Genomic DNA, 19,030 nt, shown 5'->3' with positions numbered 1-19,030 from the left:
GAGCAATATATCATTTAGTGACAACTTTGTGTAAAAAAAAAAAAATATATATTTTTTTGTCATTATTCAAATCGCTTGAGGCAAAAAAATAAAATATTCGATGGGCTCAACATGCCACTTATCAATTTCCTTAGGGGGTCTACTTTCCAAAATGGGGTCATTTGGGGGGGTTTTGTACTGCCCTGCCATTTTAGCACCTCAAGAAATGAGATAGGCAGTCGTAAACTAAAAGCTGCGTAAATTCCAGAAAACGTACCTTAGTTTGTAGATGTGACAACTTTTGCGCAAACCAATAAATATACAATTATTGACTTTTTTTTACCAAAGACATGTGGCTGAATACATTTTGGCCTAAATGTATGACTAAAATTGAATTTATTGGATTTTTCTAATAACAAAAAGTAGAAAATATCATTTTTTTTCAAAATTTGCGGTCTTTTTCCATTTATATCGCAAAAAATAAAAATCGCAGAGGCAATCAAATACCATCAAAAGAAAGCTCTATTTGTGGGAAGAAAAGGACGCAAATTTTGTTTGGGTACAACATTGCATGACCGCGCAATTACCAGTTAAAGCAGAGCAGTGCCAAATTGTAAAAAGACCTCTGGTCATTTACCAGCAAAATGGTCCGGTCTGAAAGTGGTTAAGTTGTCAACATGCCTGATTGAAGAAGTCACAGATGTCAATCGCAAGGCAAGTGCATATGCTGTATGTCATTGTCCACTTGCCAAAAGTTGTGTATTGTATTTGTCCACTTGCCACGCCACCTGCCACAAGTTGTGTATTGTCCACTTGCCACGTCACTTGCCACGACACCGGCCTGACACGAGTGCCATGCGACCCGACACGAGTGCCGCGCGACCGGCCACGAGTGCCATGTGACCAAGTTGTGGCTTGTCCACTTGCCACGTCACCTGCCACCAAGCGACCCCAAATATGGGCAATATGAAAGTACTTTTATGCAGCAGAGAATGACATTGTGCAGCCCGAATTTGGGGCCACATATCTCGGGGTCACTTATAGCTAGAAAAACCAAATTTGGTATGCAAACACAATAGAACTAGCACTACAACATATCCAATACATAATAGAACTAGCACCAAGTGACCCCAAAATACATGGTCCTAAAGTCGGGTCGCAAGATATTTTCGAATCCGGTTGAAATTGTTTTGAATGCGGTTGAAATAATTTCAAATTTGGTAGAAATATTTTCGAATGCGACCGATTTTTCGAATTCGGTAGAAAACTAAACGAAATACGAAAACAAATTTAACGAATATAACTAAGCGAAATTCATTAACTAATTAAAACGAAACCAAACCAAACAAATGTTTTCCTTTTGCACATGTCTACCTCCGGGAGACCCCATTTCTGCATCAGCTGGAAACTTTCCCTATTCAGGGACCATTCCGATTCGTACACCCGATGTCGACTCAGAAAATCCGCCCGGTGGTTGTCCAGCCCCTTTAGATGGACTGCCGAAACCGACTCTAGGTTTTCCTCGACTCAGTGCAGGATCATACTTAGTCTGATCAAGGATGGGCATCTCGTTCCTCCCTGTTTGTTTAGGTAGGAAACCGCCACCACGCTGTCCGAGAGGACCTGTACATGGTGGCCCCTCAGATCCCTGGCAAACGCCCTTAAGGCTTCCCAGATTGCCTGAAACTCTCTCCAATTGGCCGACCTCTGGGACTGTGCCTTCCTCCAGCACCCTTGAGCTGCTTTCGACCCCAAATGGGCCTCCCAGCCCCAAGCACTGACATCCGTAGTGATGCAGACAGACATTAGAGGAGACCCCCATAGACCCCGTACTAGGTTCTCCTCTCTCCTTCACCACCATAGAGACTTTCTGGTCTTTGAGGATAGATGGATAATCTCACCCAGGGATTCTTGTGCTCTGCCCCAGCTGCTCAGAATATTGGCCTGAAGGCACCTGAAATGAGCCCTTGCCCAAGGGACCGCAGGGATTGTTGCCACTAATAGGCCCAATCCTGCCATAGCTGAGCGGAGGGAAATTGCCCGATTGCTCTGCAAAAAGGTTACCGTCGCTTTCACCTTTTCTACTTTTACCTCTGTGAGGAAGACTCTCTGTGACACAGAGTCTACCAGGAAACCTAGATACTGTATGGCCTGTGTCGGGGGCAAGTTTGACTTTTCCTTGTTTATTAACCACCCCAGTCTTTTTAGACAAGAGATGGCTACCCTCAGGTCTCCCTGCAGTCGGAGTCTTGAGGGGGCGAAGAATAAAAGGTCGTCCAAGTATGGTATGACCGCGACTCCTTTCAGTCTCAGGGGAGCCAATGCTTCCGCCAGGACCTTGGTGAATATCCTGGGGGAGGAAGATAGCCCGAATGGCAGAGCCCTGAATTGGAAGTATCGGGTCTGCCTTCCCATTGAATCGCTATCCTCAAATACTTTTGAGAGTTCTTGTGAATGGGGGTGTGTAGGTAAGCGTCTCTCAGATCGAGGGAGGCCATGAAACAATTTGGAGGGAGTATTGACCTCACTGTAAAAATCATTTCCATCCAGAATTTTTTGTAAGTTACCCACTTGTTTAGTAACTTTAGATTCAAAATTAACCAGAATTTACCTGACTGCTTCTTCACTACAAACACATGTGAGTAGAAACCGTGGTTTATTTCCTGCTTTGGAACGGGCACTAGAACCCTCTGGTCTATTAATCGCCAATTTGCGACAGCAAAGCCGTCGCTTTCTGAGGATTCTTGGGAGGCTTGGTCAGACACATCCTTGTAGGTGGGGTGTGTTTGAACTGTATTTTGTAACCCTTCCTGATAATCTTAAGAATAAAAGTATTTGGGGTAGTTTTTTCCCACTGTGGGAGGAACTGCCCCAGTCTTCCCCCCACAGGAACCAAGTCACTGGGATTTAGTGTTTTTTTTAGAAGAGGAAAAAAGATTGCTTTTCCGTTTTCCTCCCATCCACTGTATTTAGGGGTTGACTCCTTAGAGGTCTGTCCTTGTGACTGTCCCTGCCTATGGGAACGAAAAAAGTGTTTGCCTGTAGTCTTTTTGGTCTTAACAGGAAAGCCCTCTTCTTGCCCGCAGTACGGTCCAGGACCTTCTCAAGAAGGTCCTGTTCCTGCCCCAACAAGAGGTCTCCTTCAAAGGGGATGCCACATAACCTCACTTTTGAGGCTGAGTCTCCTGACCAAGACTTCAACCAAAGTGCCCTGCGAGATGCGTTTACGAGGGCAGCGGTCCTAGCTGACAATTTGACCAACTCCGCAGAGGCGTCTGCCATGTAACCTGCCACTTTATGTAGCATAGAAAGGGAATCCAGGATTTCCTTTCTGGAGGTTCCTCCTTCCAAATGGCCTTGCAATTGTTTCAGCCATACCTCCAAATTGTGAGCCACTATTGTTGTGGCCATTGCAGGTTTTAAATTAGTCATGGTTACATCCCATGACCTCTTCAGCAGTACCTCCATCCTCTTATCCATGGGTTCCTTAACCACTTGCTTACTGGGCACTTAAACCCCCCTCCTGCCCAGACCAATTTTCAGCTTTCAGCGCTGATGCACTTTGAATGACAATTGTGCAGCCATACAACACTGTACCCAAATGAAATTTTTATCATTTTTTTCCCACAAATAGAGCTTTCTTTTGGTGGTATTTAATTACAGCTGGGAGTTTTATTTTTTGCTAAACAAACAAAAAAAGATGCAAAAAAAAAAAATCATGTTAAATAGTTTGTTATAAAATTTTGCAAACAGGTCATTTTTCTCCTTCATTGAAATGCGCTGATGAGGCGGCACTGGTGGGCACTGATAGGCACAGATAAGGCAGTACTGATGGGCACAGATAAGGCGGCACTGATGGGCAAAAATGGGCACAGATAAGATGGCATGGATGGGCACTGATGGGTACCACTGATAGATGGGACTGATGGGCACCAATAGGTGGCACTGATAGGTGGCACTGCTGGGTGACACTGATGGGCACGGATATGTGGCACTGAGGTGCAGCACTGTTATTGAGGCAGATTGTGGGCATTGATAGGTGGCACTGTGGGCACTGATGGGTGGCACTATGGGCACTAATGGGTGGCACTAATGGGTGGCATTTTTTTCCATATTTAGGTGGCACTGGCAGGGGGCAGGTGGGCACTGATGAGCTGGCTGTGATCGGGACTGAAGTCCCTCTCACGGCCGCCGGTGATCAGCTTTTTTTTTTTCTCCTCATGCTGTCAGTGCGAGGAGGAAAAATAGCCGATTACCGGCTTTATTGTGATCACATGATCAGCTGTCATTGGCTGACAGCTGATCATGTGGTAAGGGGTCAGGTTCGACCCCTTGCTCTGATCTGCAATCAGGTGAGTCTCATAGACTTGCTGATCACAGAGTGCGCTGTAGCCGTCCGCAAAGCAGGTCCGCGCTGTAGCCGTCATTCGGCTATAGCGCGGATCTCTAGAGGTTAAGGACACCCATATCCTCAAAAGGCGAGGTCTGTTGATTTTGCACACTGGGAAAAAGCTGCGTCTACCTTAGGTACTTTGTTCCAGACGCAAGTGGGGTCCTCACTGAAGGGGAATCTCCGCTTCATACTCTTAGGAAAAAATAGCTTTTTCTCTGGCTCCTCCACTCTTTCTTGATTGAATCTACCAGTGTGCTATGAACCAGAAAAACCCTGGCTGAATCCTATTTTAGGGTTTGATACATCCGGTCATGTAAGGACAGGGAGACTGGCTCTTCTTTAATTTCAAGCATCTCGTAAATCACCCCCAGTAAGGCATCAACCTCCTCGAATGAGAGCCTGTATCTGGGAGAGCTTGTCCCTTGAGTAGGAATATCGGATGATGCCGTCTCACTTAGGCCATCCAGTGAATCGAATTCCTCTTCCCCCGATTCGTCACCTTCCTCTGGGGTGGAAGTAGAGGGGACTGTGGCTGGTTTTGTGGTCTCAAGGTTCGCTAGCATTGTCTTGATGGATTGCATTTTTCTGTACAACAGAAATCAAATCCTTTCAAGCCCCTGTAGCTTCCTTATAGACTAATTTGTCTATGCAGGGTTTACAAAGGGGTTTACCCCATCCTTTTATTTTATTCATACATGAAAGTCATCTCTTTTTCCCCCCTGACCTCTCCGGTTCTTTGGGCAGAGTGTAAGATAAGAGAAGATGAGAAGAAAGGAAGGGAAAACAGACAAGCTAACATCAGTGAAACCTTAGCAAAAATAGGATGCCTTCACCAAACACCTATGTGAACTCCACCAACCGCTAACAGGATTCACAAGACACTTTAGTCCAGATCCTGTTTGAGAGAGGAAGGGAGGAGAAACACACCTGGACCATTTCATAATGCCTTTGCATTGATTAGTCCATCATTCCCCCCTCTCTCCCAGCCCTGTAGGTACAAGACACCTCTGTGTTTGCCTACCTGAGCTGTTTCAGATCCACTGCCACTCTCTACTGCATCCATATCAGATCAGAATCTTGCCTGACCACCTGGAGGCTTTTCCCTTCGTTTGTGATGCAGCACGTTCATTATGTGGCCGGGGATTTTTTAAAATAGCTGCCAAGGTTCCGATCGTCCATGCTCGCCACGCGACCCGGAACCAGAAGTGGATTGCCAGAAGTCCTCTGTCCTCCTCCTGCATTCCACAGGCCACTTGATGCCTGTGCCCGCCCCCACTTCCCTCGCCTGATGATAGGTTCGGATTTGGGCGCGAACGCCAGCCCTCCCGGGGCTTCCAGAAGGAGAACGCCGGTTCGCAGCTGCTTTCAACCCGACCGGAGGACCTCAGATGTCTGCCACCTAAACAGGTACACAGAGCTCCTTCCCCGTCTCTTATGGGCTCTCCCACCATCAGGGGAAGGAGAGCTCCTGATCCAGCCTCCTCCTCCTCCGGTGGAGGAAACACAAAGACTGAAGGGGAAGGGACGGAGACTGCCCTTTAAAGATCTGGATTGTGTTTCCCACCTCTGGAGGTGGAGCTCATCTCTCTAGTGCTGTCCTGGAAAGACGAATAGAGAAAACACTGATAAAGCAACACTTGAGTGGTTTAAGGGGAAACATATAAATGCATTGGAATGGTCTAGTCCAGGGGTAATGAATTAAAATTCAAGGAGGTCCGGTCGCCAAAATTTTCTTTGGGCCGAGGTCCGAATCTGAAGTCTGCGCTATGACTCAGAAAGATTGTAGTCACTGTATATCTATCAAAAACATGAGAAATGTACAATTTCCTTAGCATTTCAACAATATTATTGCTACGGTTTCCTCCACACACTTTGGTAATCTGTAAATGTAAATGTCCCCATTAGTTTTCCCCCTTACATCAGTTGCCCCTATTAGAGTAATTCATTAATTCATTGCCCCATCAGACTACCCCCAAAAATAAGTTGCCAAAGGCAGACTACTCTCTTACATCAGGCATTCTTGTCAGAGTGCCCACTTACATCAGGTTTCTGCAATGGAAAGCCCCCTTACAGCTGGTGTCTCCCATCAGTGTGCCCCCTTATACAATTTGTCACCATCAGAGTGCCCCATTATATAAAGGTGCCCTCTTGCATAGGGTGTCCACATCAGCGTGCTCCCTTACATTAGATGTCACCATAAGTGTGCCTCCTTACATCAGGTGTCCCCACCAGATCAGATGTGCCCATCTGATTGCACTTTAAATTAGGTGTGTTCTTCACAGTGCCCCTTTACATCAATTGTCCCCATCACCGTGCTCTTACATCAGGTGCCCCATCACAGTGCCCCTTTACATCAGATGTCCCCATCACAGTGCCCCTTTACATCAGATGTCCCCATCACAGTGCTTCTTTAAATCAGGAGTCCCCATCACAGTGTCCCTTTACATCGGGTGTCGCCCCTTTACATCGGGTGTCCCCATCACAGTGCCCCTTTACATCGGGTGTCCCCATCACAGTGCCCCTTTACATCGGGTGCCCCCATCACAGTGCCCCTTTACATCGGGTGCCCCCATTACAGTGCCCCTTTACATCGGGTGCCCCCATCACAGTGCCCCTTTACATCAGTCGTCCCCACCATAGTGCCCCTTTAAATCAGGTGTCCCCATCACAGTGCCCCTTTACATCGGGTGTCCCAACCACAGTGCCCCTTTACATCAGGTGTCCCCATCACAGTGCCCCTTTACATCGGGTGCCCCCATCACAGTGCCCCTTTACATCGGGTGCCCCCATCACAGTGCCCCTTTACATCAGGTGCCCCCATCACAGTGCCCCTTTACATCAGATGTCCCCATCACAGTGCTTCTTTAAATCAGGTGTCCTCATCACAGTGCCCCTTTACATCGGGTGTCCCAATCACAGTGCCCCTTTACATCGGGTGCCCCATCACAGTGCTTCTTTAAATCAAGTGTCCTCATCACAGTGCCCCTTTACATTGGATGTCCCCATCACAGTGCCCCTTTACATCGGGTGTCCCCATCACAGTGCCCCTTAACAAAATGTGCACATCAGGGTGTCCCTTAACATAAAATAAGGGTCATGCTGATGGGCACATTTTATATTAAGGGGCACTCTGATGTGTGTGCCCATCAAAGTGCCCCTTTTAATATAAAATGTACCCATCAGTGTTGCTCTTAAAATAAAATATGCCCATCAGCATGCCCCTTAACATGAAATAAGGGTCACATTGATGGGCGCCTATTATGTTAGGAGGCACTCTGATGGACAAATTTTATTTTAAGGGGCATGCTGGTGGGTATATTTTTAATGTGCACATCGATGGGCATATTTTGTAAGGCACATTTTGTTGTGCCCCTTAACAAAATATGCCCATCGATGTGCACATTAAAAATATACCCATCAGCGTGCCCCGTAAAATTAAATTTGTCCATCAGAGTACCCCTTAACATAAAAGGTGCCCATCAGCGTGACCCTTATTTTATGCTAAAGGGCACTCTGATGAACACATTTTATTTTAAGGGGCATGCTGATGGGTATATTTGTAATTTGCACAATGCTGGGCTTTTTTTGTAAGGGGCATGCTGATGGGTATATTTTTAAGTGCACACTGATGGGCATATTCTGTTAAGGCGCACCTTAACAAAACATGCAAATCAGTGTGCACATAAAAAATATACCCATCAGCATGCCCCTTACAAAAAAAGCCCAGCATTGTGCAAATTACAAATATACCCATCAGCATGCCCCTTACAAAAAAAGCCCAGCATTGTGCAAATTACAAATATATCCATCACCATGCCCCTTACAAAAAAGCCCAGAATTTTGCAAATTACCAATATACAAATACAGTCATGAGCCCACATACCTCAACTGCAGGAGGGCACAACAGAAGCTGCCTCAAGGAGTCGGAGAGCCAGGACCCGGGAATTCGGAACCGCGGGCAGCATGGGGGGCGGAGCGCGCACCTGACGTCACACCCCCTACTGCCTGTGAGCGTGCGTGTCTTCAGCTCCGAGACGCGGGCAGGAGCAGGGGGCGGGCGCATGCGCACAGCGTCACTGGTTGCTAGGGAAACCCGCGGTCCCAGCAAACCAGTGATTGCTGTCATTTACTATGCTGGCGGCATAGCGGTCCGGGCGGAAGCCCTGCTCGGTCCGGACTCGGACCGCGGGCCGCCATTTGATGACGGCCGGTCTAGTCAAAGCCCAGACCTGTCAGGAAAACCCTTCCCACAGACATCCGAGTGGTGTAAGGCTCAGAAGAATACCTGTGCGCAAGAAGAGCGATAATGCGATCGGCGTTTTGACGGCAATTGGCGCCAATGCCGCTATTTAAAGGGGATCTTTGCCTTGCTGCCTTGCTGCCCGATCAACAGCGTTCCTGTGTGCTCTGCTACCCTGCATCTGAACTTACCTGATCCGTATTGAACTTGGCCTGTTTCTGACTTCTCTGCTTGCAGCCTGCCCCCGACCTTGGCTTCCGAACCCGACTATTCTCCTGGACTTCGTTTTGGTACCTGATCTGCTCGTCTGTGCTTGACCCGGACTGTCTAACTACTCTGCTACCTGCCAGTCACCTGTCTACTGTTTCTGGACTACAGAACACCTCCCGGTTCTCCATCGTACCCAGCTGGTGCCTTCCGCTGTGTTCTGTTACCTCCTACATCCTGCTGCTGGACTACAGGTCTCCTCCCGTTGTCCGCTGTATCCTGCTGTCACCTGCATCCTGCTGCTGGACTACAGGACTCCTCCCTGTTGTCAGCCACATCCTGCCCACGGTCTGCTTCCCGCCACTGGGCTACAAGGCACATCCCTGCTGTCCATTGCTTCCGGCTGGAACCGCCTGCTGTGTCCTGCTATCATCTGCATCCTGCGGCTGGACTACAGGACACCTCCCCACTACCAACGATCTCCTGCCTTCTACACCGGCCATCCAGTCAGGCGCTTGTGCTCCTTTGTGCTCCCGACCCCTGTCATCTCTATCAGGGCCTCCTGAGTCAGAGGTTTACGAGAGGCCGCTCCCTGCACTCCAGGCTCTGCCTTAAGGTACGTGACCTCAATCCAATAGAAAATCTGTGGTCAGACAAAGATTGCGGTTCACAAGCACAAACGATCCAACTGGAAGGAGCTGGAGCAGTTTTGCAAGGAGGAATGGGCGAAAATCCCAGTGGTAAGATGTGGCAAGCTCATAGACACTTGTCCGCAGCAACTTGGAGCTGTGATAGCCGCAAAAGGAGGCTCTACAAAGTATTGATTTTAGGGGGGTGAATAGTTATGCACATGGACTTTTTTCTGTTATTTTGTCCTATTTGTTGTTTGCTTCACAATAAAAAAAAATATGCAAAGTGGGCATGTTCTATAAATTAAATAATGCAAATCCTCCAACAAGCCATGTTAATTCCAGGTTGTGAGGCAACAAAACACGAAACATTCCAAGGGGGGTGAATACTTTTGCAAGGCACTGTAAATTACATCATCGTGTTTGGTCGAACATTGAAGAGCATGAGGCCCTGTTGAAGAAAGCTTTCCAGCCACTACATGACGAGGGGTTGAAGCGGTCATTAGAGAAATTAGAGAATTCGTAAACCCTGTGCCAGTTTGTTTGTTCCAAAAACGAAAGATCGTATATAATAATACATTTGTTTTTTCACTAACACGAGCCCCTTGCTGGACTTTCAATTCTAAGCAGGCTTATTCTAATGTTTCAGAAAAAAAAGGAAAGCTTATTATATCAGCAAATAACACGTTTCTAATTTATAATAACATATTTATAAATGCTGCAGAGGCATAATATGTAACTTTTAAACCACAGGAACCACTAACATAAAAGTTATGTTGAATCATTATAATCATAAGTAATACTAATATGAACAACTGCTAGAAGGCAGTTACTGTATCTTAACAATTCCAGAATATTTATGATATTGTGACACAGGCATCATGTGATCAGATTGTTTCATAAACCCATGCTTTAAAATTGTAATATGGAAACCAAATTAAATCTTTTTATCTTCAATTTGGATAGAGTAAGGAAGGGTTATAACCCGTCAGATATTTTTATTTTTATTTTTTTAAACCATGTGTCCCATTACTGAGATTTCCCTTCATTTCCTATCCCATAACCAAACGGGAAGTAAGAGGAAATACCTGCAAAATAAGGGAATTCCTTGGGGACTCCCAGGTCACCAGAAGTAGTGTCACCATTGGATGATTTCCCCTTTACTACTTTTCTAGGGACAAGCCACATTTGGGGATTTTCCTTTACTTTCACTAATAATGGTAAACAGGAGAACTAGAGAGGGTGAATCTCCTTAACGAGGGCACATACAGCAATAAAAAATTGACTAGCATTCTAATCTCTTTCCACTCCATCCAAAACAAAAAAAAAAGAAGGTTTTGCCTTTAGTTATAAAAAGCCAGGCCACTCAAAACTGATGTTCCAGTTTGTATTGGGTGCCAGTCAGGGGTCAAGTCCCAAAAAAAGCGTGGGAACTCCTACCCAAGATCCACTCCCCCACCAAAAAAAAAAAAAATTATACGCTCATATGCACGAACACTTCAAAGGTGGTATTTTTCATCCAATTTTCATATTGTGTGTATGAAGCTTAACTGTTAGTAAATAAAAAAATAAAAAAAAACAATCCTCAATAAACATAAATACGGTAATTCTCTGAATAATCAGCATTCATTCAATTGTGCTTCCATGCAAATGTGAACATCATGTTCTGGTCTTTATTGGGGAATTTTATTTTGTATATAGAGTGGTTATGTGGCGAGTTTACACTTTTCATTGAACAGAGTTTGGATAACACAGGGTTAAACGGAAAGGTCATAAATTAACTGCACATTATCTGGACAGAATGCTTAGGGAGATGTATGTTAGCTTGGGGGGCTACAAATTCTGCAGGGCTCCAACACACACACTCGCTGCTATTCCAACCCAAACTGATGTTCCTCCCTCAGCTCACCTCTCTCCCTGCATGTCCTGTGAGCAGAATAGCTGTGCTCCCCCTCTGAGTTCTCTCATCATATGGCACTGAAGATAGAGGAGGGGGGGATTCAGCGGGACACACAGAGCAAGTATGCAGGAGACTGGGGGGGGGGGGGGGGGGATGAGGAGACAGAAAATCAGGAGGGGCTGGCGGGGAGGAGCGCATCACGAGAGGTCTGACTAAATACAATCTCTTAGCAGCAGGGACCTGATCTACCCGCCGTCTAGTTGTGATTGGCCGGTAGATCGAAGAGGAAGCTGTCATGGGGCCCCCTACTGGCAATGCCTGAGTGGTCAGTCCTCCCCTGGTGTGCGGCACTTACTATTGCGAGCTGTGTCGGCGGCTGCTGGTATAACACCTGCCACACAGCTCGCATACTTCAAAGTCTTGCAGGACACGGCTGCTAACGGAAACTGAGTTCCTGTTGTGGAAAAAGTACAGGAACTCCGTTCCCATACGTTCCCGTAGGACTTGAGCCCTGGTGCCAGTGGATTGGGCCATCTGTTACTTGAGAAAAGCTGATGGAGAGGTTGTTTTTTTTTGCTTTTTTTTACACTTTCATCTCTGTCTGCCTCTTCCAACTATTATGAGGTCGTCTTGTCCCTCCTTTTTTTCTTTGAATTTATCATTATGGAGTCACTAGCAGATGGGCTTTGACTTCATAGTAGAGATAGACCCAGGAACTCAGAGATCCTTAAGCAAAAGACAATGCTGGGCCAAGGTTCTCTGGCACCCAAGGTAAGGATGCCAATCCAATCACCAGCTTGCTACACATTTGGAATATCTCCTAAAGGGTGCACGTTTAGGAGATATTCACTGTAACTGTAGATAAGCCTTATTATAGGTTTACCTGTAGGCAGCCCTCAAAAATTCCACTTGCCTGCTCCCATTTTGCGAGTGGAATTTAGCGGAGGGTGAGTGAGGAGCAGGCTGACCATTTTCTGGCTGATCGCTTCTGGCAGAAGCTCTGCGGCCATCAGAGCCGGGGGGGGGGGGTGTCAGGGCTGGGTTCAGCCCTTCCTTCTCTGAGCTGGCTGCTCAGCTGTCAACGAATTGCCAGCCTCCATCTCTCTCCATAGTTACCCAGCTGTTGTTGATCCTGCTCATCAGTCCTGCCTACTTAGGCTGTCCAGTCCAGAGGAACTCTGCCTTCGCCTTGGTCACATCATCAAGAAACTATCTCCTGTGTTCCTGTTTAAAGACTGGTTTGCCGACATCCCTTCAGGCTACAGATCCTGCTTGCTGTTCCACTACTTTGATCCCTGACTCCTGGCTTGGCTGACGATCCTTTCCGGTTACTGAACTTTGGCTATGTTTTGACTACATTTGTTCTTTTTACTTTTATTATTAAACAAGTGTGATTTAACTGTACTTTTGTCTCGGTCTGATTTCAAAAGACCACACCATTTCTGGCAGAAGCGATCAGCCAGGAAATGGTCAGAAGGATTGTGCATCTGGAGGACACAGAGCGGATCTCCCACTGACACACGGCTTGTATACGAGTAGCCAGCCAATGTCAAAGTCCTGCCTCCAGACTGGCAGTGGACCAGTATGCTATTAGATTCCAGGAGGCGGGACTTTGTTTGACAGGGTGGCTATTCATATACAAGCTGCGTCTCAGCGGGAGATCCCGCTCTGTCATCTGGCTGCCCTATCCTCATGATTCCTCCCTGGTGCATTGCTGGGCATGGATGAATGATGAGGCTGCACATATGGGCAATGATGAGGCTGCACTTATGGGCAATGATATGCTGTATGATAAGCTGCACTGGTGGGCAATGGTATGCTGCACTGGTAGACACTGATAGGCAGCACTAATGGGGCTGCACTGATGGACTGTACTGATGGGTACCGATATGCTACACTGATGGACTGCGATGATGGGGCTGCACTGATATGCTTTATGTTAATATTGTTAAAGTGGTTGTTATTTATTTGTGGAACTTAATTCCGCATAAAACATTTAACAGTGTAATTTCATTAGTTATTTTATGAGGGGGTGTTTAGGGGCAGATTTAGGGGCAGGGTAGGGGTTGGGTGGAGCAACTGGTTGCGAGTAACTCTTAAGGCCTGGCTAGTGGCTCAGGAATTTAAATTTTGAGCCCTGCCTGTAGGTACAAAATAAAAGTTGAGTTTACTACCAATTTAAATTAGATTATGTATTGTACGGGTAGATGTTACAATAGCGGTCTGTGCTTCTTAACAGCATCTAACTTAAAATCATCCAAAACACAAGAACAAATGGATTAAGATTTTCCACTGGCTCTGGTTCGACAGCATTCCACAAAATGAGGACTACCCTCAGGAAAGGGAAAGGACCCAGAGTAGATAACCCACATATATGCAATCCATGAGAGCACCAAAAAATTTCCAAGAGTCCATGGTAATTTCATGATAAAAATTGATTAACAATAGTATAAAGCCAATGCTTTTCAGGGACCAAGCACACCTCCGTCCATTTTTACTGTGCTTAAACAGACTTGGCTGAGCAGATACCAAAGAAATGTGCACTGTGATTTACCACTTGGAACAGTTTCACAAGGGCAGGTTACACCAGTGTTGGTTTGCTGCATTCACTAGCCCTGGTGTAACTTGCTCTCCTGTAAATGTTCCAAACAGTAAATCACCATCCGGTGTACATTTAAGCACAGTCAAATTTCTATTCCTATCCTGTTCTAATGAAGGGTGATTGTGTTTGTCCCCCAAAACATGTTGGCTTTATACTGCTTTTAACGAATCATTAAAAGTGTTGCTAAAGCAATTTTTTTTTATTTTTGGATAGAGTAAGGGATGGTTATGACCCTGGTCATTTTTTGCCCTCTGTGTCCCATTGGGGAGATCTTCCTTCACTTCCTGTCCCAAATACGGGAAGTGAGAGAATTCCAGGTTGTTACGAGAGTCAGCAGAACTAGTGCCCCAATTAGATTTCCCTTCTTTTACTATTGTGATGTCAACCCAAATATTCTTTGACTTTTACTATCACTGATAATGATCTAGGTCTATCATAGCCATAGTAGAAGTTCCAGCTAGATTCCTGGAGATATTTTACAACTTGGCTGGGAAATAGGAAAAACTCAATTATGAGTGAAACTATATCAAATGTTTCATTGATTACAATACAATTTTTAACGCTTTACTGAATAACAGCAAAGAGATGTTAGATAAATCGCATTCAATTTTTATGGTTACCTTCTGCAAGCAAGCTGCTCAACTAATGCAGTTTGTTGAAGGCATAGCTACATCACATACTCTTTTAGCAATTATGTTTCTAAACACTACAATATCACATCAGTTTAGATAATACAAAAACCCATAAGAAAAGCACAGGAATAGAATGATAGTACAGAAAACTGAGGGTTAATAAACAGGATACAGTGCCAGAGTATTCCACCACATTGTTAATAGTCACATCTCAGGTTCCATTTGAGGCCTCCATCTCTCCTGCAAACCACAGTTGGAGATGTCGCCCTGTATTTGTCTTTCTCTAACCACAGAGTCGATGAAAATTCCTGGAAACTTAAACAAGGGCAATGTGTTTGTAATTATGGACTTCTTTCACTGGCACTGCTATATAGGGTCCTTCAGCAAAGTGCAGAGAACAGGATCCTGATCTGGAAGTCCATCTACTGTAGCTTCCATTTACAAAGCAGGTTAATAATACAGCAGATGGACATGTTCTTCCTGCTAAAAGTCAAAGCAAACATGTAACCAGAATCCCTATAACCTTTATCTGGGCACCAAGGTAAGAGCAGATTTGTTCTGTAGAAAGTCTGTGGCTTTAGTTCTATGGTAAATCCCACAATGTTTTTTAGAACAGAAAAATATGAAAAGTAGTGCGCACATATGTGCTAGAGCTGAAAACAACTCTTACATTTAAATTGCACAACTGACAAATACACAAAGACAGCTATAACAGGTAGAACAGAGAAGTAGACCCGTGGCAAATTTCAAAGGATGATGAAGACGTCTTATGAACATAACATCTCCAAATAAAGAAATCCAAAGGCCAGAAGGAGACAAAGAAAATTGAAGTTGCACTGGAGATTAATACAGCATGTTCCATAGGACTGAGCTCTTTCTTGAAGAGTACAGGGATTTTCTATCTATATTTTGTACACAATTTCAAACCATAGGCAGCTGAGAAGCCTATATAGCTATTACATATTTAGTTTAAAATAAACTAAATAAAATGGGGCAAAAAAATTAAGTATGTAAGTTTAACGAATGTTCAGTCAGTAAAGCGAGGGCTAAACCTTGGCGTTTTTTTCCAATAACATGAAAAAACTTCAGCATGTAAAGGTCCCCGATTGGGTGGCAGTTTGAGGTATGCTGACTCTGGACCTACTCTGCTTCTTCTTGGATGAGATAGTCGCCTACCTGTGTGGAGATTCTCCATCATATTGTGTCACACTTTTCTTGGCCTGAGGCCCACCTCCTCCACTTTCCTGGCCTAAGGTCTAATACCCAGAATAATTGATTGTCCATTGCAGTTGCATTTAAATGGTTTACTGGACATCTTTACTCCAGCACAACTCATAGTCAGTTTACATCGCAGGTAACAAGCTCACTGAACAGAAGTCTACAGTGCAGAACACTTTCTCTCCACCTCATGACTTCCCATTCAGTGGTCTTTCTCAAGGGTATAAAAACTTAAATAATTCATATAAATATTGCAGCCATCCTTCCCAGATGTTATGTCTCTTATCTCAGATGTTCCTCATACAGTGTGTAAGTTCTGGTTACACCCTGTATGAGAAGCCCCATGGCCATTCTAAACCAAGCCACAGGACCTGCTAGACAATCATGGATAGCAAGATTTCTCTTTCTGTCCTCAATGTTTCCTCACTCACCACCCTGGCATATCAGCCCTGCCAAGGGCTCATGCTCTCCAATCCAGCACAGTTCTAAATCCTGCTATTCAAGGGTGTCCTGCTCCAAAAACCCAACTCCATTGGTCCGCACCCACAGCTGGCATATAAAGGGGCACAATATCCACCCACTACATCACCACAAGGAGGGGCAACAAATAGAGGCCATGTACACCTGCCAACAAGCATCCACCAGATTGATCTATCGAAAATCTTCCATTATTGTTCAGCAGGCAAAACAGCATGGGTTTCAGTTACAATCAGCCCTAATGAAATATCTTCAATAAAGATTAAGGATTATTTTAAAAAGAAGGCATTGTGACCAGGTGGTGAAGTACTATACCTTAGGAGTGAGGTGGATGATAGGAAGGCAGAGAAGTGCTGTACCTAGGGAACGGGTGTAGGGGTTTTCAGAAAAGTGCTGTGACTAAGGGTTAAACAGATGGTAGAGAAGAGCTGTCAGGGAGGAATGGGAGTAAGAATTAGGGGACAGCAGCATCAAATGTGGGAGTGAGGTGCATAGTGGGATAGGTGGGAGTGAGGAGCAGTTGATAACAATGTTGAATGAGGGTTGATGGCTGGGAAACAGCAGTTTCATGTGGGAGGTGAAGAGTAGTGCAGCATCAGTTGGGGTAAGGAACAAAAGACAGCAGTATAAGATGGTAGATGAGAAGTGGACAGCAACAGACAGGGGGGGAACTAGCTTCAGCAGATAGAGGGAGGGGAGCAGGATATAGCAGCTTTAGGTGGAGGGTGAAGAGGACAGCAGCATCAGGTGGGGGGTAAGATGCAAAAATCTTCAGATGAACAAAGCATATCCCTCTATAATGTGTACTTGTCTCAATTAAAAGCACCGAGTGTAATTTCTGTCTGCTGCTTTTTTCCTCTGCTATCAGCTTGAATCACTTCTGATAAGTTTTCCTGAAACCAAGCGAAAAATGGTGACAGGGGAGGGAGTTCTAGCTGATTGACAGCCTCAGCTCTGTTCCTGTGTGCTGTGTGAATGAGGTGTGTCCCTTCCCTGCAATCAGCTCTCAAAGCTCTTCTCACTCACTTCTGGACTTTGAATAGAAGTAGAGGAGAGAAGACTGCAGATAAAACATGTACAGCTTATGTAGGAGGATTTGTTTAATCTCTGTGTATCACCTGAGGCCAGTCACTTCACTGGGTATAAGTAAGGGTTTACAACCACTTTAATAGTAAGACCATTCTTCCCTATCTCAGCTTTCAGCGGCATTCAACTGCTCACTAAAATCTCAAAGTGCTAGGGATTGATTAATGCTAAACACAGGAAGTGATCACTTTAATATTAGCACTAAAGAAATTAAGAAAGCATCATCTTTGATTTTAGACCCCTACCTATCAGTTTAATCCACACCTATGTTATAATTTTTTTTTTCTTTTTTTTAAATTGACTCATCTCCTAGGTTTTAGATCTGGTTTCTCTGTCCACCCAAAACTTGCACATTTAATGTAATGGTTAAAAATCTAGGAATCTGCTATATTATATATAGATAGAGAGAGAGAGAGAGAGAGAGACATATACAGTTAGGTCCATATACATTTGGACAGGCAATTTTAGTTGTGTCATGTATTTACATAAACATATTCAAGCTATAGTTAAATAATGGATATGGGCTGAAAGTGCACACTCTCAGGTTTAATTTAAGGTTATGTACATCCAAATCGGTGGAAGGATTTAGGAATTGCAGCTTTTAGTGCCGGTTCACACAGGGGCGACACGACTTGCAGCGTGACTCACAGAGGCGATCTGCACACGACTTCAGCGGCGACTTGCAAAATGACTTCTGTATAGAAGTCAATATAAGTCACCTGAAGTCGCCCGAAAAATAGTACAGGAACCTTTTTGTAAGTCAGAGCGACTTGGGTCGCTCCTATTAGAATGGTTCCATAGTACAGAACTGAGCGCGACTTGTCAGGCGGCTAACTCGCCTGACAAGTCGCCCCTGTGTGAACCGGGACTTAAGAATAGCCATCCCCTTTTTCAAGGGACCAAAAGTAATTGGACAATTGAATTAAAAGCTGTTTCATGGCCAGGTGTGGGTTACTGCATTATGTCTTCATCAATTAAGCAGGTAAAAGGTCTGGAGTTAATTCTAAGTGTGGCATTTGCATTTGGAATCTATTGCTGTGAACCTTCATCATGCGCTCAAAGGAGCTGTCCATGCAAGTGAAACAGGCCATTGTAAGGCTTCAAAAATGAAATAAATCCATCAGAGATAGCAGCAACATTAGGAGTGGCCATATCAACAGTTTGGCACATTCTGAGGAAAGAAGAACGCAATGGAGAGCTCAGCAACATAAAAAAGGTCTGGACGTCCATGGAAGACAACAGTGGTGGATGATCGCAGGGTCCTCTCTATAGTAAAGAAGACCCCATTCACAACAGCCAAACAAGTGAAGGACACTCTCCAGGATGTAGGCGTATTATTGTAAAAGTCTACAATCAAGAGAAGACTTTACAAGAGCAAATACAGAGGGTTCACCATAAGGAGCAAACCATTCATAAGCCTGAAAAATAGAAAAGCCAGATTAAAATCTTTGACAAAAAAAAATATATATATATATATATATAAAAAAGCCAAATCAGTTCTGGAAAATAATTATTTGGACAGAAGAAACTGAGATTAATCTGTGCCAGAACGACAGGAAGAAAAAGTGTGGAGAGGGCTTGGAACGGCTCATGATTTAAAGCACACATCATCTGTAAAACATGGTGAGGGCAGTGTGATGACATGGGCATGAATGGCTTCCAGTGGC

This window comes from Lithobates pipiens, unplaced genomic scaffold (assembly GCF_037356315.1).
Source record: "Lithobates pipiens isolate NorthernLeopardFrog02 unplaced genomic scaffold, aLitPip1_a1.2 Scaffold_25, whole genome shotgun sequence".
NCBI lineage: Eukaryota > Metazoa > Chordata > Amphibia > Anura > Ranidae > Lithobates > Lithobates pipiens.
The sequence above is the reverse complement of the archived record's forward strand: the minus strand, read 5'-3'. Positions refer to the sequence as shown.